Raw genomic sequence first — 25,134 nt, 5'->3', positions numbered from 1 at the left:
TTTGGGTGTATGTATGAGTATGAAGTCGTCCAGGAACCCTCGACCGATAGTTGCGATTTTTTCCCGTACAGAGCCTTACATTCGCATAGAAGATGTTTTACGTATCCTCTTCTACCTCCTGACAGCTTCTACAATAGTCATTGTAAGGTGCACCTAGCCTGCTGGCATGTCTACCAATTAGACAGTGACCTGAGTTCTTATGTCATTCCTTTTGAATTTTTATAGTCGGTTTGTGCGGCTCTTTTCCATTCCTGCCACGTTTGCCGGGGTAGATGCCTAGGTAAACATGTTCGCTGATTAAATGTTTACAAGTGGCCAGAGGCATAAAAATTCCCTCTTTTTCAGAGGCTATATGTAGAGTGGTGCCCGCTCTGGCTAGTTCATCTGCTTCGCTGTTAGCAAGGATATCACTATGCCCCGGAACCCATTGCAGGTTTATCGTGAAGTAGGATGTTAGATCCTCTAAGAGATCAAGACATTCTTTCACTTTCTTTGACGAAACCATAGAAGATTTCAGTGATAAATATAGTCCTTGTTGTGAGCACACTTTTTGTCAGAACAACAAGTCTTTCTTTGATTGCCGTGATCTCCGTTTGGAAGACACTGCAGTGGTCTGGTAACCGGAAGGCGGTTTTGGTATCTAATTTTGCTGAAAAGACACCACCTCCCACTCGATTATTTAGTTTGGACCTATCTGTATAGATGCTAATCCTTGAATTCCTGTCCACCTCGTCCTTTTCCCACTTTTCTCTGGTAGGGAAGGCAATATTGGGACCGCATTTTGTTTCAATTCTATTGGATTTCGAAAATCCGTGGTAGTGGGTAGAAACGGGAACTTACTAAGTATCTTAGAATGCCCTTGTTGCAGGCGACTAATTGGGAGGATTCCCTTAGTCTGAGAGCTGACTTGGCTGCCATTTGCTAACAGAACAATTCTGTTGGAAGAAAATGTAAAATGTTGTTTAGTGCCTGACTTGGCGTTGTTCTAAGAGCTCCTCTGATGCATATGCTGCTGCTCTTTGTATGCTTTCCATACGCCTCACTGCGTATTTCTTTTCCATTATTGGCCACCATGCCAATATAGCCTATGTCATAATTGGTCTAAAAACTAGTTTGTAGAGCCAATGAGGTACCCGAGGCGTTAGCCTCCATTTGGGGCCTTCCATTCTTTTGCAGGTGTAGAGTGCTGTCGCTGCTTTCTTCACCCTATCATCTAAGCATGGTTTCCATTAAAGCTTCCTGTCTAAGATTAGTCCTAAGTAGATTGGTGGATTGACTGGAGTATTGTGTTTCCTGGTGAACAATACTAGTTCTGTCTTACTAGCATTTAAATTTAGTCCGCACGATATGGCTTAATGATTTATATCGACTAAAATTGTTTGCAAAAGTTAGCGAGAGTGTTCGGAAATTTACATCTAGAAGGAATGTAGTTTATTTGCAGCGCCCTTTTAAGAATGGTTACTAGCCAATCTATTATGTAATTCTGCGACTGCTGTTATTAAGCCGGGAATAGACTTGAAGCTTTTTATCGCCCAGCGTACATTGCTTTCTGACACTATCTTTAAAAGTAGTGTCTATCTCTGCTCCACTGTCTTGTGTATACTACACTGTGCGGCTTTCAGAGCTACCTGGGGAGTGGGTATCCATTAGTAGTTCTAGTGACTCTTCACTGGATACCGTACAGCTGTGGTCTGGCCTCTGACGTATCAAATACTATGCACCGATTGTGTCATTATTCTTCTAAGTCGATACGCTTCCACCGTATTCTCAATATCATTGCAAAAACATTTCTAAGAATTTATTTTTGCTATAATAACCTCCTTTGTGTATGACCTTAAGAGGTTGTAATAATTATCTCAATCTTCCTCGCCTTGGGAAAGCTTAGCTAAATTGAACTACTTCCTGCAGTCTTTCTGCAATTTTTTAAGTTCGGGAGACCACCATGGGTCCTTTAACAAGGACGTTGACGTCCTCCTTGGTATTGGGCTGAAATGGCGGAATCATAGGGATACGTTAATCCAGCTCTGGCATGTGCACCAGCCAGTTTGTTTTCCTATGATTCCTGAAGTTGTGGACTCCATCTGCTCTTTCCTCAATAATACATTCATAATATCGGTGGCCCGAAAAGGAGTGTTCTTTAAGAACTTTCCATTGGGTTACCCCATTAAATAGTTCTTCCGACGGAAGTGTGATATCTGGTACTTCTTGTCAGTTTCTTGTGATAAACGTTGGCATACTACCTTTGTTACACAACAGAAGCTTAGTGCCTAGTAAGTAATTAAAGAGACACTCACCTCAGTCATTGACGCCTGTGCTGCCGTAGATTGTATGGTGCGCCTGAGTGTCACATCCAACACTTGGATGCCTCGCTATAACGAACCACCTCTTTTACCAGCAGAGGTGGCACATGCTCCTCATTGTATAGCATATAACTTGCCACCAGCCGGGGTACATACTTGCGCCCGTTTTCCAGGTTACTATCGGCAGCCGACTTTAAGTTGTGATTCTCACCTTCGGGAATCCATAATTGATGTCCCCGCCCCCTTTCGCCGGCGTTTCGATGGACTCCGTCGTTAGTAACAGCAGAATCTGCATCGTGGCCCTTTGGTATCCACGTCAGATTCTGTTACTGGCTCTTCGAAGGCCTTGACAAATTTCCACCCCATCATAGGCAGACTCGGATTGCAGGCTCTTATGAGCTGCCTAATCTGGTCTGCAATCGAGAACGTCATTTCTAACATAAAAAGGTGCACCCACTATAGTACGAAGCACTTTATTTTGAAAGGCTTAAATAGCTTTAAAATTTGAATCAGCTGGCCTTCCCTAGATTTGAATTTCATACGACCAGATAGGTCTGAGTATTGCTTTATATTTAATATGAGTACCTTATTCTTCGAACTGAGACGGGATCCTGACCGTAGGACCAGTACAGCTGCGCAAACCTTAACCTCAGTTAAGTTCTTTTATTTTTAAGTGGTCTCCCATGTACGTCTCTTATCAATTGTAAGTCCCAGATATTTTGCGCTTGTGCTTATTGGTAGCAACTGACCATAGAAGGCCACTTGAGGACATATTTTGTGCCTGAGGGTAAACACCACTTGTATGGAATTTTGTATTAATGGCAATATTCCATTTGGTGAGCCACGATTTTAGACCAGTCAATTACGTTTGCAGTTTAATGGAGGCAGCCGTAGAATTGCTATTTGACGCCAGCAGTGCAGCGTCATCCGCATAGGTTGGCGTATTCTGAGAGTTAATTACTGGGAAGTCAGACGTGAAAAGAATGTAGAGCGCAGGCGCAAGAAAGCTGCCTTGAGGTACACCAGCGCGTATGAGTCTCAGATCCGACTCAGCATCACGACATCTGACGTAGAAAGTCCGATTATGTAAGTAAGACTTTAGCAGCAGGTAGTAAGGCATGGGAAGTTTTTCTTTAACTTATATAATAGGCCTAGGTGCCAGACCATGTTAAATGCTTGACGGACATCACGGAAAACACCAGAACAGTATTTACAATTTTCCATGGCATCAGTTATAAAGTGTTCTACGCTGTGGCATTGCTCAATGTTCGATTGTCATGAACATTATTTTTCTAGGTTGTGCCATATATGCGAAGCTCGTTACACCACAGTTTTCGTATTTTGATCTTTATTTCTATTTTTAACAATGAATTGTAACTTCAGTTTGTACTATTATAGAATATGAGGAATAAACCTTTAGAAAAAGCCCAAATTTGCGATACTATAACACAATAAAGAAACAAACAAAAAAATGTGCCATTTACATATATGTTGTATATTTTGAAATTCGATCACAATAGAATATTCACATAATATGATTCAATTTCATAATTTTGCTCTCAAAAATCAGTAGTACTAAAAAAATTGCCGTTTCTTTACAATTATTATTTCTCCACGTTTCTGAATGCTTGTTTAAATACTGGAAAACTATTATGTACTGGCGGCATTTCAGAAAATTAGAAATGCTTACCTAATTGTAAATATTTTCGCATCCAATTAAAGAGTAAAAAATTTAATAATTTGTATAAAATGTAATAAAAATGAGAAGATGATTTCAGTCCCTGCAAGCCACTAATCACCAACAGCGCTACCAAAGATTTATGTTAAGGTTTCTATAAGTTTTTTAAGGACCAATTGACAATTCTCACCGAAACTCTTGTGTACACGTGACCGTTCATCCCTTTATTACGCAAAGGCCTTATAAGTTACGGTAAGTGTTAGTTTCCGCGCTACGGAAGACATCCCAGTATTGGACCGACCAGGGCTATTTTCGTTCCATACCGAAAGGAAATCTACGTGTAAAACTAATAATATATTTTTTATTTACTGCCTTAGGGGTATAATTTGTTTTCATTATTTCTTTTAGTTTCTTTACAAAATATGTAGATAAGGTAACACTGATTATTTGTTACTAAGTAATCGTTTTTTTTTATTGTGTGAATAAATATATTTGAACAAGGACGCCACTTGGCGACATTAGTTGACAAAATTTGAGTACTTCGACATTCTTCCGCTAAATGAGAGAGAAATTTGTCCCAAGTCAATTTGAATAATACTGACACATTTTTACCTAGCTCCTGTGCTGGGGGTTTAGTTTAGTGTAATGCTTCTATTAGAGGTCACAGTCTATTTATTGATTTGATTGTTTAATGTTCTTTTGCATACAAAGTTATATCTTACTGTTAGAAAAGTCAAAAAAGGCGAAATAGCTCATCGGGAAAGATGTGAGCTAATTTTCAAATATTCCAATGGAAACCCGATGTTTGTATAGCTATTCTATAGCCATACGTGCTTTTCTATCGAGATTTGTTGCTTATCCAATATTACATTAAGCTAACTATAAGATTCGTAGTTGCCAGAATGTTCGAGTGGGGAAGATTTATTAACACGGACGATACCCGGTCAAAAAATTACTTTCAAGTTGCAATACACTCACACTTTTTGAACTTGAACGCCGTCTACTTGTCAAAATTTACTTAAATTGAGAGATGTCACGAAGGCTGCAAGCAACTTGATAATCAATAATAATTTCAAGATGCCGTTGTCATGTAAACCTTTCAAATTCTTGAAAAATGTGCACGAAATTAGTAATATAATGAATTTATATATATATTACTTTTGATATCAATCCATGAATATAACGAAATATTCATATTTTCTACAATTGCATGTCATTTGTTTGCTTTGCGGCGGTTAATTTAAATTCGTTTATTTTTGAATGCATTTCTATACATCACGATTCGGTTTTGTTAGTTATAAACTTGATTTTGTTTGTTATAACGTTTGAAAAGTCGAAAAAAAATTTAAGTATTTTAACAAATCTGGTTCTTACTAATGTGACAAAACTAGCAAATGAATAAATTTGGAAGCGTTAGATAAATTTAAAATTCTGAATAAAGTATACCAAAATTTGTAATAAGTTCCGCTATTTTAGCTTTTATTTTATTAAAAAAAGCAACGAAAAAATGAAAAGGAAGATATTAAAAAATCACAGTAATCCACTTTATGTACCAGGAGAATCGCATGTGAAATTTGGCTTGCATTTACTTGTGTGCTTGTATATGTAAATGCTTACTTTACGGATGTACTTATATCATATTATCGACTGAGTACAGACGCATTCGGGTGTTAAACTACGTTTATTACGTTTTGTAAAACGTCTTAAATTATCTGGAATTTCTTCATAAACTCATTAATTATGGCATTCTATGTTTAGTTCTTATGTTTTCCCCTATAGAAATAAATATATATTAAATCGTAACACTCTTCAGTTTGATCACTGGATTGTTAAATAAAAGTCCCAATTTAATGGCTATACACTAATCTTTATTTCTGATTCCAACAACTTAACGCCTTACTACTTATCCGAGCTTACAACTTCTTTTTTATATCTCAATTGCTCCTAACACTGCACACTCTAACGAGAACTGTCCGTGCTGAACAATCTGGCAACCCTTAGGTAGTAGATCTTTAACAAAACTTCGCCTCTAGAACATTCTGGCAACCACGAATTCGCTGTCTAGTTGTTTCTCGCAATTTATCGTCGATTCGATTTTATTCTACCGTGTTCGTTGCAATATAAATTAATTTCTTAACTTACATTTCAAATCTGTCACCGACTATCCTCTTGCCTTGTTTCTGTGAACAAAACCCATAAAATTGGTTTCCGCGACACCCAAAACCGATACAATTTCTGTTTCAAACGTCAAACCAATAATATCTGAGTTTATGACACCTACCACATTTTTTATCGGTTTCAATTATGACTCCGACAACTATCATATTCTACAACACCCCTTATTATTTATAAATTTACAACTAAATCATATACTTTTTTCAATATATTTATTAAAATGGGGACTAGCGCCTTGTGGATTTATTTTAAAAAAGTAAATAATGGATAGAATGTCCCAAATAATAAATGTGCGAAGCAGCTGAAATATAATAACAGTATGATTAGTTTGAGCTGCAAAATTCGACTACTATCGATAGTTTTTCGCCTTGATATCTACTTTTCACTGGTTTAAAATAAGAGACTTGCTTTGTACACTGAATTTTTATGAAATAAGCTATAAAAGAACATGAATAATAACGGAAAACACAAAAAAATTAGTGAAGTTAAATATAAAATTATGTTTCTACATATGTAAACTGCTCTGAGAGCTGACAAGTTATAAAAAAGTATTTTTTTTTTTATAAATTCACAAATGTATTTAGTATGAGGTGAAAAAATTTATACATTTCGGTAAAATACTCTATTCCTCAATGATCCACTTGTGTTTGCTTAAAAAAAAGTAACCTGTTGACGTTTTTAACCGTTAGTGCTGTTCTCCTATCAGATATTAGCAATCCAGCTTGGCTAAACATTCTCTTCGACTTTGTAATATAAATTTTATTTAAATAAATTAAAAATTCAAAAATAATATTCGTGATATGCACTGTAGGCAGACCTATGCATTTGGGTGTATGTATGAGTATGAAGTCGTCCAGGAACCCTCGACCGATAGTTGCGATTTTTTCCCGTACAGAGCCTTACATTCGCATAGAAGATGTTTTACGTATCCTCTTCTACCTCCTGACAGCTTCTACAATAGTCATTGTAAGGTGCACCTAGCCTGCTGGCATGTCTACCAATTAGACAGTGACCTGAGTTCTTATGTCATTCCTTTTGAATTTTTATAGTCGGTTTGTGCGGCTCTTTTCCATTCCTGCCACGTTTGCCGGGGTAGATGCCTAGGTAAACATGTTCGCTGATTAAATGTTTACAAGTGGCCAGAGGCATAAAAATTCCCTCTTTTTCAGAGGCTATATGTAGAGTGGTGCCCGCTCTGGCTAGTTCATCTGCTTCGCTGTTAGCAAGGATATCACTATGCCCCGGAACCCATTGCAGGTTTATCGTGAAGTAGGATGTTAGATCCTCTAAGAGATCAAGACATTCTTTCACTTTCTTTGACGAAACCATAGAAGATTTCAGTGATAAATATAGTCCTTGTTGTGAGCACACTTTTTGTCAGAACAACAAGTCTTTCTTTGATTGCCGTGATCTCCGTTTGGAAGACACTGCAGTGGTCTGGTAACCGGAAGGCGGTTTTGGTATCTAATTTTGCTGAAAAGACACCACCTCCCACTCGATTATTTAGTTTGGACCTATCTGTATAGATGCTAATCCTTGAATTCCTGTCCACCTCGTCCTTTTCCCACTTTTCTCTGGTAGGGAAGGCAATATTGGGACCGCATTTTGTTTCAATTCTATTGGATTTCGAAAATCCGTGGTAGTGGGTAGAAACGGGAACTTACTAAGTATCTTAGAATGCCCTTGTTGCAGGCGACTAATTGGGAGGATTCCCTTAGTCTGAGAGCTGACTTGGCTGCCATTTGCTAACAGAACAATTCTGTTGGAAGAAAATGTAAAATGTTGTTTAGTGCCTGACTTGGCGTTGTTCTAAGAGCTCCTCTGATGCATATGCTGCTGCTCTTTGTATGCTTTCCATACGCCTCACTGCGTATTTCTTTTCCATTATTGGCCACCATGCCAATATAGCCTATGTCATAATTGGTCTAAAAACTAGTTTGTAGAGCCAATGAGGTACCCGAGGCGTTAGCCTCCATTTGGGGCCTTCCATTCTTTTGCAGGTGTAGAGTGCTGTCGCTGCTTTCTTCACCCTATCATCTAAGCATGGTTTCCATTAAAGCTTCCTGTCTAAGATTAGTCCTAAGTAGATTGGTGGATTGACTGGAGTATTGTGTTTCCTGGTGAACAATACTAGTTCTGTCTTACTAGCATTTAAATTTAGTCCGCACGATATGGCTTAATGATTTATATCGACTAAAATTGTTTGCAAAAGTTAGCGAGAGTGTTCGGAAATTTACATCTAGAAGGAATGTAGTTTATTTGCAGCGCCCTTTTAAGAATGGTTACTAGCCAATCTATTATGTAATTCTGCGACTGCTGTTATTAAGCCGGGAATAGACTTGAAGCTTTTTATCGCCCAGCGTACATTGCTTTCTGACACTATCTTTAAAAGTAGTGTCTATCTCTGCTCCACTGTCTTGTGTATACTACACTGTGCGGCTTTCAGAGCTACCTGGGGAGTGGGTATCCATTAGTAGGTCTAGTGACTCTTCACTGGATACCGTACAGCTGTGGTCTGGCCTCTGACGTATCAAATACTATGCACCGATTGTGTCATTATTCTTCTAAGTCGATACGCTTCCACCGTATTCTCAATATCATTGCAAAAACATTTCTAAGAATTTATTTTTGCTATAATAACCTCCTTTGTGTATGACCTTAAGAGGTTGTAATAATTATCTCAATCTTCCTCGCCTTGGGAAAGCTTAGCTAAATTGAACTACTTCCTGCAGTCTTTCTGCAATTTTTTAAGTTCGGGAGACCACCATGGGTCCTTTAACAAGGACGTTGACGTCCTCCTTGGTATTGGGCTGAAATGGCGGAATCATAGGGATACGTTAATCCAGCTCTGGCATGTGCACCAGCCAGTTTGTTTTCCTATGATTCCTGAAGTTGTGGACTCCATCTGCTCTTTCCTCAATAATACATTCATAATATCGGTGGCCTGAAAAGGAGTGTTCTTTAAGAACTTTCCATTGGGTTACCCCATTAAATAGTTCTTCCGACGGAAGTGTGATATCTGGTACTTCTTGTCAGTTTCTTGTGATAAACGTTGGCATACTACCTTTGTTACACAACAGAAGCTTAGTGCCTAGTAAGTAATTAAAGAGACACTCACCTCAGTCATTGACGCCTGTGCTGCCGTAGATTGTATGGTGCGCCTGAGTGTCACATCCAACACTTGGATGCCTCGCTATAACGAACCACCTCTTTTACCAGCAGAGGTGGCACATGCTCCTCATTGTATAGCATATAACTTGCCACCAGCCGGGGTACATACTTGCGCCCGTTTTCCAGGTTACTATCGGCAGCCGACTTTAAGTTGTGATTCTCACCTTCGGGAATCCATAATTGATGTCCCCGCCCCCTTTCGCCGGCGTTTCGATGGACTCCGTCGTTAGTAACAGCAGAATCTGCATCGTGGCCCTTTGGTATCCACGTCAGATTCTGTTACTGGCTCTTCGAAGGCCTTGACAAATTTCCACCCCATCATAGGCAGACTCGGATTGCAGGCTCTTATGAGCTGCCTAATCTGGTCTGCAATCGAGAACGTCATTTCTAACATAAAAAGGTGCACCCACTATAGTACGAAGCACTTTATTTTGAAAGGCTTAAATAGCTTTAAAATTTGAATCAGCTGGCCTTCCCTAGATTTGAATTTCATACGACCAGATAGGTCTGAGTATTGCTTTATATTTAATATGAGTACCTTATTCTTCGAACTGAGACGGGATCCTGACCGTAGGACCAGTACAGCTGCGCAAACCTTAACCTCAGTTAAGTTCTTTTATTTTTAAGTGGTCTCCCATGTACGTCTCTTATCAATTGTAAGTCCCAGATATTTTGCGCTTGTGCTTATTGGTAGCAACTGACCATAGAAGGCCACTTGAGGACATATTTTGTGCCTGAGGGTAAACACCACTTGTATGGAATTTTGTATTAATGGCAATATTCCATTTGGTGAGCCACGATTTTAGACCAGTCAATTACGTTTGCAGTTTAATGGAGGCAGCCGTAGAATTGCTATTTGACGCCAGCAGTGCAGCGTCATCCGCATAGGTTGGCGTATTCTGAGAGTTAATTACTGGGAAGTCAGACGTGAAAAGAATGTAGAGCGCAGGCGCAAGAAAGCTGCCTTGAGGTACACCAGCGCGTATGAGTCTCAGATCCGACTCAGCATCACGACATCTGACGTAGAAAGTCCGATTATGTAAGTAAGACTTTAGCAGCAGGTAGTAAGGCATGGGAAGTTTTTCTTTAACTTATATAATAGGCCTAGGTGCCAGACCATGTTAAATGCTTGACGGACATCACGGAAAACACCAGAACAGTATTTACAATTTTCCATGGCATCAGTTATAAAGTGTTCTACGCTGTGGCATTGCTCAATGTTCGATTGTCATGAACATTATTTTTCTAGGTTGTGCCATATATGCGAAGCTCGTTACACCACAGTTTTCGTATTTTGATCTTTATTTCTATTTTTAACAATGAATTGTAACTTCAGTTTGTACTATTATAGAATATGAGGAATAAACCTTTAGAAAAAGCCCAAATTTGCGATACTATAACACAATAAAGAAACAAACAAAAAAATGTGCCATTTACATATATGTTGTATATTTTGAAATTCGATCACAATAGAATATTCACATAATATGATTCAATTTCATAATTTTGCTCTCAAAAATCAGTAGTACTAAAAAAATTGCCGTTTCTTTACAATTATTATTTCTCCACGTTTCTGAATGCTTGTTTAAATACTGGAAAACTATTATGTACTGGCGGCATTTCAGAAAATTAGAAATGCTTACCTAATTGTAAATATTTTCGCATCCAATTAAAGAGTAAAAAATTTAATAATTTGTATAAAATGTAATAAAAATGAGAAGATGATTTCAGTCCCTGCAAGCCACTAATCACCAACAGCGCTACCAAAGATTTATGTTAAGGTTTCTATAAGTTTTTTAAGGACCAATTGACAATTCTCACCGAAACTCTTGTGTACACGTGACTGTTCATCCCTTTATTACGCAAAGGCCTTATAAGTTACGGTAAGTGTTAGTTTCCGCGCTACAGAAGACATCCCAGTGTTGGACCGACCAGGGCTATTTTCGATCCATACCGAAAGGAAATCTACGTGTAAAACTAATAATATATTTTTTATTTACTGCCTTAGGGGTATAATTTGTTTTCATTATTTCTTTTAGTTTCTTTACAAAATATATAGATAAGGTAACACTGATTATTTGTTACTAAGTAATCGTTTTTTTTATTGTGTGAATAAATATATTTGAACAAGGAAGTTAAATACAGAATTTAAGTTTTTTTAATATAATATGAACTAAATGTGTAGAATCGAGTTAGGAAACTGCTGCTCACAACAAATGGCCTGTTAGACTACTTAACGACATTAGTTGACAAAATTTGAGTACTTCCACATTCTTCCGCTAAATGAGAGAGAAATTTGTCCCAAGTCAATTTGAATAATACTTACACATTTTTACCTAGCTCCTGTGCTGGGGGTTTAGTTTAGTGTAATGCTTCTATTAGAGGTCACAGTCTATTTATTGATTTGATTGTTTAATGTTCTTTTGCATACAAAGTTATATCTTACTGTTAGAAAAGTCAAAAAAGGCGAAATAGCTCATCGGGAAAGATGTGAGCTAATTTTCAAATATTCCAATGGAAACCCGATGTTTGTATAGCTATTCTATAGCCATACGTGCTTTTCTATCGAGATTTGTTGCTTATCCAATATTACATTAAGCTAACTATAAGATTCGTAGTTGCCAGAATGTTCGAGTGGGGAAGATTTATTAACACGGACGATACCCGGTCAAAAAATTACTTTCAAGTTGCAATACACTCACACTTTTCGAACTTGAACGCCGTCTACTTGTCAAAATTTACTTAAATTGAGAGATGTCACGAAGGCTGCAAGCAACTTGATAATCAATAATAATTTCAAGATGCCGTTGTCATGTAAACCTTTCAAATTCTTGAAAAATGTGCACGAAATTAGTAATATAATGAATTTATATATATATTACTTTTGATATCAATCCATGAATATAACGAAATATTCATATTTTCTACAATTGCATGTCATTTGTTTGCTTTGCGGCGGTTAATTTAAATTCGTTTATTTTTGAATGCATTTCTATACATCACGATTCGGTTTTGTTAGTTATAAACTTGATTTTGTTTGTTATAACGTTTGAAAAGTCGAAAAAAAATTTAAGTATTTTAATAAATCTGGTTCTTACTAATGTGACAAAACTAGCAAATGAATAAATTTGGAAGCGTTAGATAAATTTAAAATTCTGAATAAAGTATACCAAAATTTGTAATAAGTTCCGCTATTTTAGCTTTTATTTTATTAAACAAAGCAACGAAAAATTTAAAAGGAAGATATTAAAAAATCACAGTAATCCACTTTATGTACCAGGAGAATCGCATGTGAAATTTACTTGTGTGCTTGTATATGTAAATGCTTACTTTACGGATGTTCTTATATCATATTATCAACTGAATACAGACGCATTCGGGTGTTAAACTACGTTTATTACGTTTTGTAAAACGTCTTAAATTATCTGGAATTTCTTCATAAACTCATTAATTATGGCATTCTATGTTTAATTCTTATGTTTTCCCCTATAGAAATAAATATAAATTAAATCGTTACACTCTTCAGTTTGATCACTGGATTGTTAAATAAAAGTCCCAATTTAATGGCTATACACTAATCTTTATTTCTGATTCCAACAACTTAACGCCTTACTACTTATCCGAGCTTACAACTTCTTTTTTATATCTCAATTGCTGCTAACACTGCACACTCTAACGAGAACTGTCCGTGCTGAACAATCTGGCAACCCTTAGGTAGTAGATCTTTAACAAAACTTCGCCTCTAGAACATTCTGGCAACCATGAATTCGCTGTCTAGTTGTTTCTCGCAATTTATCGTCGATTCGATTTTATTCTACCGTGTTCGTTGCAATATAAATTAATTTCTTAACTTACATTTCAAATCTGTCACCGACTATCCTCTTGCCTTGTGTCTGTGAACAAAACCCATAAAATTGGTTTCCGCGACACCCAAAACCGATACAATTTCTGTTTCAAACGTCAAAACAATAATATCTGAATTTATGACACCTACCACATTTTTTATCGGTTTCAATTATGACTCCGACAACTATCATATTCTACAACACCCCTTATTATTTATAAATTTACAACTAAATCATATACTTTTTTCAATATATTTATTAAAATGGGGACTAGCGCCTTGTGGATTTATTTTAAAAAAGTAAATAATGGATAGAATGTCCCGAGTAATAAATGTGCGAAGCAGCTGAAATATAATAACAGTATGACTAGTTTGAGCTGCAAAATTCGACTACTATCGATAGTTTTTCGCCTTGATATCTACTTTTCACTGGTTTAAAATAAGAGACTTGCTTTGTACACTGAATTTTTATGAAATAAGCTATAAAAGAACATGAATAATAACGGAAAACACAAAAAAATTAGTGAAGTTAAATATAAAATTATGTTTCTACATATGTAAACTGCTCTGAGAGCTAACAAGTTATAAAAAAGTATTTATTTTTTTTATAAATTCACAAATGTATTTAGTATGAGGTGAAAAAATTTATACATTTCGGTAAAATACTCTATTCCTCAATGATCCACTTGTGTTTGCTTAAAAAAAAGTAACCTGTTGACGTTTTTAACCGTTAGTACTGTTCTCCTATCAGATATTAGCAATCCAGCTTGGCTAAACATTCTCTTCGACTTTGTAATATTAAAAATTCAAAAATAATATTCGTGATATGCACTGTAGGCAGACCTATGCATTTGGGTGTATGTATGAGTATGAAGTCGTCCAGGAACCCTCGACCGATAGTTGCGATTTTTTCCCGTACAGAGCCTTACATTCGCATAGAAGATGTTTTACGTATCCTCTTCTACCTCCTGACAGCTTCTACAATAGTCATTGTAAGGTGCACCTAGCCTGCTGGCATGTCTACCAATTAGACAGTGACCTGAGTTCTTATGTCATTCCTTTTGAATTTTTATAGTCGGTTTGTGCGGCTCTTTTCCATTCCTGCCACGTTTGCCGGGGTAGATGCCTAGGTAAACATGTTCGCTGATTAAATGTTTACAAGTGGCCAGAGGCATAAAAATTCCCTCTTTTTCAGAGGCTATATGTAGAGTGGTGCCCGCTCTGGCTAGTTCATCTGCTTCGCTGTTAGCAAGGATATCACTATGCCCCGGAACCCATTGCAGGTTTATCGTGAAGTAGGATGTTAGATCCTCGTAAGAGATCAAGACATTCTTTCACTTTCTTTGACGAAACCATAGAAGATTTCAGTGATAAATATAGCCCTTGTTGTGAGCACACTTTTTGTCAGAACAACAAGTCTTTCTTTGATTGCCGTGATCTCCGTTTGGAAGACACTGCAGTGGTCTGGTAACCGGAAGGCGGTTTTGGTATCTAAATTTGCTGAAAAGACACCACCTTTCACTCGATTATCTAGTTTGGACCTATCTGTATAGATGCTAATCCTTGAATTCCTGTCCACCTCGTCCTTTTCCCACTTTTCTCTGGTAGGGAAGGCAATATTGGGACCGCATTTTGTTTCAATTCTTTGGATTTCGAAAATCCGTGGTAGTGGGTAGAAACGGGAACTTACTAAGTATCTTAGAATGCCCTTGTTGCAGGCGACTAATTGGGAGGATTCCCTTAGTCTGAGAGCTGACTTGGCTGCCATTTGCTAACAGAACAATTCTGTTGGAAGAAAATGTAAAATGTTGTTTAGTGCCTGACTTGGCGTTGTTCTAAGAGCTCCTCTGATGCATATGCTGCTGCTCTTTGTATGCTTTCCATACGCCTCACTGCGTATTTCTTTTCCATTATTGGCCACCATGCCAATATAGCCTATGTCATAATTGGTCTAAAAACTAGTGTGTAGAGCCAATGAGGTACCCGAGGCGTTAGCCTCCATTTGGGGCCTTCCATTCTTTTGCAGGTGTAGAGTGCTGTCGCTGCTTTCTTCACCCTATCATCTAAGCATGGTTTCCATTAAAGCTTCCTGTCTAAGATTAGTCCTAAGTAGATTGGTGGATTGACTGGAGTATAGTTCTGTCTTACTAGCATTTAAATTTAGTCCGCACGATATGGCTTAATGATTTATATCGACTAAAATTGTTTGCAAAAGTTAGCGAGAGTGTTCGGAAATTTACATCTAGAAGGAATGTAGTTTATTTGCAGCGCCCTTTTAAGAATGGTTACTAGCCAATCTATTATGTAATTCTGCGACTGCTGTTATTAAGCCGGGAATAGACTTGAAGCTTTTTATCGCCCAGCGTACATTGCTTTCTGACACTATCTTTAAAAGTAGTGTCTATCTCTGCTCCACTGTCTTGTGTATACTACACTGTGCGGCTTTCAGAGCTACCTGGGGAGTGGGTATCCATTAGTAGGTCTAGTGACTCTTCACTGGATACCGTACAGCTGTGGTCTGGCCTCTGACGTATCAAATACTATGCACCGATTGTGTCATTATTCTTCTAAGTCGACACGCTTCCACCGTATTCTCAATATCATTGCAAAAACATTTCTAAGAATTTATTTTTGCTATAATAACCTCCTTTGTGTATGACCTTAAGAGGTTGTAATAATTATCTCAATCTTCCTCGCCTTGGGAAAGCTTAGCTAAATTGAACTACTTCCTGCAGTCTTTCTGCAATTTTTTAAGTTCGGGAGACCACCATGGGTCCTTTAACAAGGACGTTGACGTCCTCCTTGGTATTGGGCTGAAATGGCGGAATCATAGGGATACGTTAATCCAGCTCTGGCATGTGCACCATCCAGTTTGTTTTCCTATGATTCCTGAAGTTGTGGACTCCATCTGCTCTTTCCTCAATAATACATTCATAATATCGGTGGCCCGAAAAGGAGTGTTCTTTAAGAACTTTCCATTGGGTTACCCCATTAAATAGTTCTTCCGACGCAAGTGTGATATCTGGTACTTCTTGTCAGTTTCTTGTGATAAACGTTGGCATACTACCTTTGTTACACAACAGAAGCTTAGTGCCTAGTAAGTAATTAAAGAGACACTCACCTCAGTCATTGACGCCTGTGCTGCCGTAGATTGTATGGTGCGCCTGAGTGTCACATCCAACACTTGGATGCCTCGCTATAACGAACCACCTCTTTTACCAGCAGAGGTGGCACATGCTCCTCATTGTATAGCATATAACTTGCCACCAGCCGGGGTACATACTTGCGCCCGTTTTCCAGGTTACTATCGGCAGCCGACTTTAAGTTGTGATTCTCACCTTCGGGAATCCATAATTGATGTCCCCGCCCCCTTTCGCCGGCGTTTCGATGGACTCCGTCGTTAGTAACAGCAGAATCTGCATCGTGGCCCTTTGGTATCCACGTCAGATTCTGTTACTGGCTCTTCGAAGGCCTTGACAAATATTCACCCCATCATAGGCAGACTCGGATTGCAGGCTCTTATGAGCTGCCTAATCTGGTCTGAAATCGAGAACGTAATTTTAACATAAAAAGGTGCACCCACTATAGTACGAAGCACTTTATTTTGAAAGGCTTAAGTAGCTTTAAAATTTAAATCAGCTGACCTTCCCTAGATTTGAATTCCATACGACCAAATAGGTCTGAGTATTGCTTTATATATAATATGAGTACCTTATTCTTCGAACTGAGACGGGATCCTGACCGTAGGACCAGTACAGCTGCGCAAACCTTAACCTCAGTTAAGTTCTTTTATTTTCAAGTGGTCTCCCATGTACGTCTCTTATCAATTGTAAGTCCCAGATATTTTGCGCTTGTGCTTATTGGTAGCAACTGACCATAGAAGGCCACTTGAGGACATATTTTGTGCCTGAGGGTAAACACCACTTGTATGGAATTTTGTATTAATGGCAATATTCCATTTGGTGAGCCATGATTTTAGACCAGTCAATTACGTTTGCAGTTTAATGGAGGCAGCCGTAGAATTGCTATTTGACGCCAGCAGTGCAGCGTCATCCGCATAGGTTGGCGTATTCTTAGAGTTAATTACTGGGAGGTCAGACGTGAAAAGAATGTAGAGCGCAGGCGCAAGAAAGCTGCCTTGAGGTACACCAGCGCGTATGAGTCTCAGATCCGACTCAGCATCACGACATCTGACGTAGAAAGTCCGATTATGTAAGTAAGACTTTAGCAGCAGGTAGTAAGGCATGGGAAGTTTTTCTTTAACTTATATAATAGGCCTAGGTGCCAGACCATGTCAAATGCTTGACGGACTTCACGGAAAACACCAGAACAGTATTTACAATTTTCCATGGCATCAGTTATAAAGTGTTCTACGCTGTGGCATTGCTCAATGTTCAATTGTCATGAACATTATTTTTCTAGGTTGTGCCATATATGCGAAGCTCGTTACACCACAGTTTTCGTATTTTGATCTTTATTTCTATTTTTAACAATGAATTGTAACTTCAGTTTGTACTATTATAGAATATGAAGAATAAACCTTCAGAAAAAGCCCAAATTTGCGATACTATAACACAATAAAGAAACAAACAAAAAAATGTGCCATTTACATATATGTTGTATATTGTGAAATTCGATCACAATAGAATATTCACATAATATGATTCAATTTCATAATTTTGCTCTCAAAAATCAGTAGTACTAAAAAAAATTGCCGTTTCTTTACAATTATTATTTCTCCACGTTTCTGAATGCTTGTTTAAATACTGGAAAACTATTATGTACTGGCGGCATTTCAGAAAATTAGAAATGCTTACCTAATTGTAAATATTTTCGTATCCAATTAAAGAGTAAAAAATTTAATAATTTGTATAAAATGTAATAAAAATGAGAAGATGATTTCAGTCCCTGCAAGCCACTAATCACCAACAGCGCTACCAAAGATTTATGTTAAGGTTTCTATAAGTTTTTTAAGGACCAATTAACAATTCTCACCGAAACTCTTGTGTACACGTGACCGTTCATCCCTTTATTACGCAAAGGCCTTATAAGTTACGGTAAGTGTTAGTTTCCGCGCTACGGAAGACATCCCAGTGTTGGACCGACCAGGGCTATTTTCGTTCCATACCGAAAGGAAATCTACGTGTAAAACTAATAATATATTTTTTATTTACTGCCTTAGGGGTATAATTTGTTTTCATTATTTCTTTTAGTTTCTTTACAAAATATGTAGATAAGGTAACACTGATTATTTGTTACTAAGTAATCGTTTTTTTTATTGTGTGAATAAATATATTTGAACAAGGAAGTTAAATACAGAATTTAAGTTTTTTTAATATAATATGAACTAAATGTGTAGAATCGAGTTAGGAAACTGCTGCTCACAACAAATGGCCTGTTAGACTACTTAACGACATTAGTTGACAAAATTTGAGTACTTCCACATTCTTCCGCTAAATGAGAGAGAAATTTGTCCCAAGTCAATTTGAATAATACTTACACATTTTTACCTAGCTCCTGTGCTGGGGGTTTAGTTTAGTGTAATGCTTCTATTAGAGGTCACAGTCTATTTATTGATTTGATTGTTTAATGTTCTTTTGCATACAAAGTTATATCTTACTGTTAGAAAAGTCAAAAAAGGCGAAATAGCTCATCGGGAAAGATGTGAGCTAATTTTCAAATATTCCAATGGAAACCCGATGTTTGTATAGCTATTCTATAGCCATACGTGCTTTTCTATCGAGATTTGTTGCTTATCCAATATTACATTAAGCTAACTATAAGATTCGTAGTTGCCAGAATGTTCGAGTGGGGAAGATTTATTAACACGGACGATACCCGGTCAAAAAATTACTTTCAAGTTGCAATACACTCACACTTTTCGAACTTGAACGCCGTCTACTTGTCAAAATTTACTTAAATTGAGAGATGTCACGAAGGCTGTAAGCAACTTGATAATCAATAATAATTTCAAGATGCCGTTGTCATGTAAACCTTTCAAATTCTTGAAAAATGTGCACGAAATTAGTAATATAATGAATTTATATATATATTACTTTTGATATCAATCCATGAATATAACGAAATATTCATATTTTCTACAATTGCATGTCATTTGTTTGCTTTGCGGCGGTTAATTTAAATTCGTTTATTTTTGAATGCATTTCTATACATCACGATTCGGTTTTGTTAGTTATAAACTTGATTTTGTTTGTTATAACGTTTGAAAAGTCGAAAAAAAATTTAAGTTTTTTAACAAATCTGGTTCTTACTAATGTGACAAAACTAGCAAATGAATAAATTTGGAAGCGTTAGATAAATTTAAAATTCTGAATAAAGTATACCAAAATTTGTAATAAGTTCCGCTATTTTAGCTTTTATTTTATTAAAAAAAGCAACGAAAAATTTAAAAGGAAGATATTAAAAAATCACAGTAATCCACTTTATGTACCAGGAGAATCGCATGTGAAATTTACTTTGTGCTTGTATATGTAAATGCTTACTTTACGGATGTACTTATATCATATTATCGACTGAGTACAGACGCATTCGGGTGTTAAACTACGTTTATTACGTTTTGTAAAACGTCTTAAATTATCTGGAATTTCTTCATAAACTCATTAATTATGGCATTCTATGTTTAATTCTTATGTTTTACCCTATAGAAATAAATATAAATTAAATCGTAACACTCTTCAGTTTGATCACTGGATTGTTAAATAAAAGTGCCAATTTAATGGCTATTTTATGGTTATATATAACATAACTTCTTTTTTATATCTCAATTGCTCCTAACACTGCACACTCTAACGAGAACTGTCCGTGCTGAACAATCTGGCAACCCTTAGGTAGTAGATCTTTAACAAAACTTCGCCTCTAGAACATTCTGGCAACCACGAACTCGCTGTCTAGTTGTTTCTCGCAATTTATCGTCGATTCGATTTTATTCTACCGTGTTCGTTGCAATATAAATTAATTTCTTAACTTACATTTCAAATCTGTCAGCGACTATCCTCTTGCCTTGTTTCTGTGAACAAAACCCATAAAATTGGTTTCCGCGACACCCAAAACCGATACAATTTCTGTTTCAAACGTCAAACCAATAATATCTGAATTTATGACACCTACCACATTTTTTATCGGTTTCAATTATGACTCCGACAACTATCATATTCTACAACACCCCTTATTATTTATAAATTTACAACTAAATCATATACTTTTTTCAATATATTTATTAAAATGGGGACTAGCGCCTTGTGGATTTATTTTAAAAAAGTAAATAATGGATAGAATGTCCCAAGTAATAAATGTGCGAAGCAGCTGAAATATAATAACATTATGACTAGTTTGAGCTGCAAAATTCGACTACTATCGATAGTTTTTCGCCTTGATATCTACTTTTCACTGGTTTAAAATAAGAGACTTGCTTTGTACACTGAATTTTTATGAAATAAGCTATAAAAGAACATGAATAATAACGGAATTTTTTTTTTTTATACATTCACAAATGTATATAGTATGAGGTGAAAAAATTTATACATTTCGGTAAAATACTCTATTCCTCAATGATCCACTTGTGTTTGCTTAAAAAAAAGTAACCTGTTGACGTTTTTAACCGTTAGTACTGTTCTCCTATCAGATATTAGCAATCCAGCTTGGCTAAACATTCTCTTCGACTTTGTAATATTAAAAATTAAAAAATAATATTCGTGATATGCACTGTAGGCAGACCTATGCATTTGGGTGTATGTATGAGTATGAAGTCGTCCAGGAACCCTCGACCGATAGTTGCGATTTTTTCCCGTACAGAGCCTTACATTCGCATAGAAGATGTTTTACGTATCCTCTTCTACCTCCTGACAGCTTCTACAATAGTCATTGTAAGGTGCACCTAGCCTGCTGGCATGTCTACCAATTAGACAGTGACCTGAGTTCTTATGTCATTCCTTTTGAATTTTTGATTAAATGTTAAATGTTTACAAGTGGCCAGAGGCATAAAAATTCCCTCTTTTTCAGAGGCTATATGTAGAGTTGTGCCCGCTCTGGCTAGTTCATCTGCTTCGCAGTTAGCAGGGATATCACTATGCCCTGGAACCCATTGCAGCTTTATCGTGAAGTAGGATGTTAGATCCTCTAAGAGATCAAGACATTCTTTCACTTTCTTTGACGAAACCATAGAAGATTTCAGTGATAAATATAGTCCTTGTTGTAAACACACTTTTTGTCAGAACAACAAGGCTTTCTTTGATTGCCGTGATCTCCGTTTGGAAGACACTGCAGTGGTCTGGTAACCGGAAGGCGGTTTGGTATCTTATTTTGCTGAAAAGACACCACCTCCCACTCGATTATCTAGTTTGGACCTATCTGTATAGATGCTAATCCTTGAATTCCTGTCCACCTCGTCCTTTTCCCACTTTTCTCTGGTAGGGAAGGCAATATTGGGACCGCATTTTGTTTCAATTCTATTGGATTTCGAAAATCCGTGGTAGTGGGTAGAAACGGGAACTTACTAAGTATCTTAGAATGCCCTTGTTGCAGGCGACTAATTGGGAGGATTCCCTTAGTCTGAGAGCTGACTTGGCTGCCATTTGCTAACAGAACAATTCTGTTGGAAGAAAATGTAAAATGTTGTTTAGTGCCTGACTTGGCGTTGTTCTAAGAGCTCCTCTGATGCATATGCTGCTGCTCTTTGTATGCTTTCCATACGCCTCACTGCGTATTTCTTTTCCATTATTGGCCACCATGCCAATATAGCCTATGTCATAATTGGTCTAAAAACTAGTGTGTAGAGCCAATGAGGTACCCGAGGCGTTAGCCTCCATTTGGGGCCTTCCATTCTTTTGCAGGTGTAGAGTGCTGTCGCTGCTTTCTTCACCCTATCATCTAAGCATGGTTTCCATTAAAGCTTCCTGTCTAAGATTAGTCCTAAGTAGATTGGTGGATTGACTGGAGTATAGTTCTGTCTTACTAGCATTTAAATTTAGTCCGCACGATATGGCTTAATGATTTATATCGACTAAAATTGTTTGCAAAAGTTAGCGAGAGTGTTCGGAAATTTACCTTACGCCCTTTTAAGAATGGTTACTAGCCAATCTATTATGTAATTCTGCGACTGCTGTTATTAAGGCGGGAATAGACTTGAAGCTTTTTATCGCCCAGCGTACATTGCTTTCTGACACTATCTTTAAAAGTAGTGTCTATCTCTGCTCCACTGTCTTGTGTATACTACACTGTGCGGCTTTCAGAGCTACCTGGGGAGTGGGTATCCATTAGTAGGTCTAGTGACTCTTCACTGGATACCGTACAGCTGTGGTCTGGCCTCTGACGTATCAAATACTATGCACCGATTGTGTCATTATTCTTCTAAGTCGATACGCTTCCACCGTATTCTCAATATCATTGCAAAAACATTTCTAAGAATTTATTTTTGCTATAATAACCTCCTTTGTGTATGACCTTAAGAGGTTGTAATAATTATCTCAATCTTCCTCGCCTTGGGAAAGCTTAGCTAAATTGAACTACTTCCTGCAGTCTTTCTGCAATTTTTTAAGCTCGGGAGACCACCACGGGTCCTTTAACAAGGACGTTGACGTCCTCCTTGGTATTGGGCTGAAATGGCGGAATCATAGGGATACGTTAATCCAGCTCTGGCATGTGCACCAGCCAGTTTGTTTTCCTATGATCCCTGAAGTTGTGGACTCCATCTGCCCTTTCCTCAATAATACATTCATAATATTGGTGGCCCGAAAAGGAGTGTTCTTTAAGAACTTTCCATTGGGTTACCCCATTAAATATTTCTTCCGACGCAAGTGTGATATCTGGTACTTCTTGTCAGTTTCTTGTGATAAACGTTGGCATACTGCCTTTGTTACACACCAGAAGTTTAGTGCCTAGTAAGTAATTAAAGAGACACTCACCTCAGTCATTGACGCCTGTGCTGCCGTAGATTGTATGGTGCGCCTGTGTGTCACATCCAACACTTGGATGCCTCGCTGTAACGAACCACCTCTTTTAACAGCAGAGGTGGCACATGCTCCTCATTGTATAGCATATAACCTGCCACCAGCCGGGGTACATACTTGCGCCCGTTTTCCAGGTTACTATCGGCAGCCGACTTTAAGTTGTGATTCTCACCTTCGGGAATCCATAATTGATGTCCCCGCCCCCTTTCGCCGGCGTTTCGATGGACTCCGTCGTTAGTAACAGCAGAATCTGCATCGTGGCCCTTTGGTATCCACGTCAGATTCTATTACGGGCTCTTCGAAGGCCTTGACAAATTTCCACCCCTTCATAGGAAGACTCGGATTGCAGGCTCTTATGAGCTGCATAATCTGGTCCGGCTGCGATCGAGGACGTCATTTCTACCATAAAAAGGTGCACCCACTATAGTACGAAGCACTTTATTTTGAAAGGCTTAAGTAGCTTTAAAATGTGAATCAGTTGACCTTCCCTAGATTTGAATTCCATACGACCAAATAGGTCTGAGTATTGCTTTATATATGAGTACCTTATTCTTCGAACTGAGACGGGATCCTGACCGTAGGACCAGTACAGCTGCGCAAACCTTAACCTCAGTTAAGTTCTTTTTATTTTCAAGTGGTCTCTCCATGTACGTCTCATCAATTGTAAGTCCCAGATATTTTGCGCTTGTGCTTATTGGTAGCAACTGACCATAGAAGGCCACTTGAGGACATATTTTGTGCCTGAGGGTAAACACCACTTGTATGCAATTTTGTATTAATGGCAATATTCCATTTGGTGAGCCACGATTTTAGACCAGTCAATTGCGTTTGCAGTTTAATGGAGGCAGCAGTAGAATTGCTATTTGACGCCAGCAGTGCAGCGTCATCCGCATAGGTTGGCGTATTTTCAGAGTTAATTACTGAGAGGTCAGACGTGAAAAGAATGTAGAGCGCAGGCGCAAGAAAGCTGCCTTGAGGTACACCAGCGCGTATGAGTCTCAGATCCGACTCAGCATCACATCTGACGTAGAAAGTCCGATTATGCAAGTAAGACTTTAGCAGCAGGTAGTAAGGCATGGGAAGTTTTTCTTTAACTTATATAATAGGCCTAGGTGCCAGACCATGTCAAATGCTTGAGGGACATAACGGAAAACAGCAGAACAGTATTTACAATTTTCCATGGCATCAGTTATAAAGTGTTCTACCACACCACAGTTTTCGTATTTTGATCTTTATTTCTATTTTTAACAATGAATTGTAACTTCAGTTTGTACTATTATAGAATATGAGGAATAAACCTTTAGAAAAAGCCCAAATTTGCGATACTATAACACAATAAAGAAACAAACAAAAAAATATGCCATTTACATATATGTTGTATATTTTGAAATTCGATCACAATAGAATATTCACATAATATGATTCAATTTCATAATTTTGCTCTCAAAAATCAGTAGTACTAAAAAAATTGCCGTTTCCTTACAATTATTATTTCTCCACGTTTCTGAATGCTTGTTTAAATACTGGAAAACTATTATGTACTGGCGGCATTTCAGAAAATTAGAAATGCTTACCTAATTGTAAATATTTTCGCATCCAATTAAAGAGTAAAAAATGTAATAATTTGTTTATTATTTTAAAAATATTCTGTACTTACGAATTTGATACGACATGTGCGCCCCAAGTCAAAAATGAGAAGATGATTTTCAGTCCCTGCAAGCCACTAATCACCAACAGCGCTACCAAAGATTTATGTGAAGGTTTCTATAAGTTTTTTAAGGACCAATTGACAATTCTCACCGAAACTCTTGTGTACACGTGACCGTTCATCCCTTTCTTACGCAAAGGCCTTATAAGTTAAGCTAAGTTACGGTAAGTATTAGTTTCCGCGCTACGGAAGACATCCCAGTGTTGGACCGACCAGGGCTATTTTCGTTCCATACCGAAAGGAAATCTACGTGTAAAACTAATAATATATTTTTTATTTACTGCCTTTGGGGC

The 25,134-nt window shown here is 37.5% G+C and overlaps 1 protein-coding gene and 1 long non-coding RNA gene across 3 annotated transcripts in view; one reads left to right on the top strand and one right to left on the bottom strand.

The window, feature by feature from the left end:
* Not11 (CCR4-NOT transcription complex subunit 11) overlaps positions 1–25,134 on the top strand; it is a 94,492-nt gene that overhangs the window by 33,743 nt on the left and 35,615 nt on the right. The window lies entirely within an intron of this gene.
* On the bottom strand, positions 24,572–25,132 carry LOC138857213 (uncharacterized). The gene is made up of 3 exons (XR_011396259.1): positions 24,934–25,132; positions 24,791–24,872; positions 24,572–24,707 (listed from the first exon to the last, which is right to left on the bottom strand). It is a non-coding gene; the product is annotated as an uncharacterized lncRNA (long non-coding RNA).

The sequence above is a fragment of the Bactrocera oleae genome, chromosome 4 (assembly GCF_042242935.1).
Source record: "Bactrocera oleae isolate idBacOlea1 chromosome 4, idBacOlea1, whole genome shotgun sequence".
NCBI classification, from domain to species: domain Eukaryota; kingdom Metazoa; phylum Arthropoda; class Insecta; order Diptera; family Tephritidae; genus Bactrocera; species Bactrocera oleae.
This window is presented reverse-complemented; position numbering and strand designations above follow the sequence as displayed.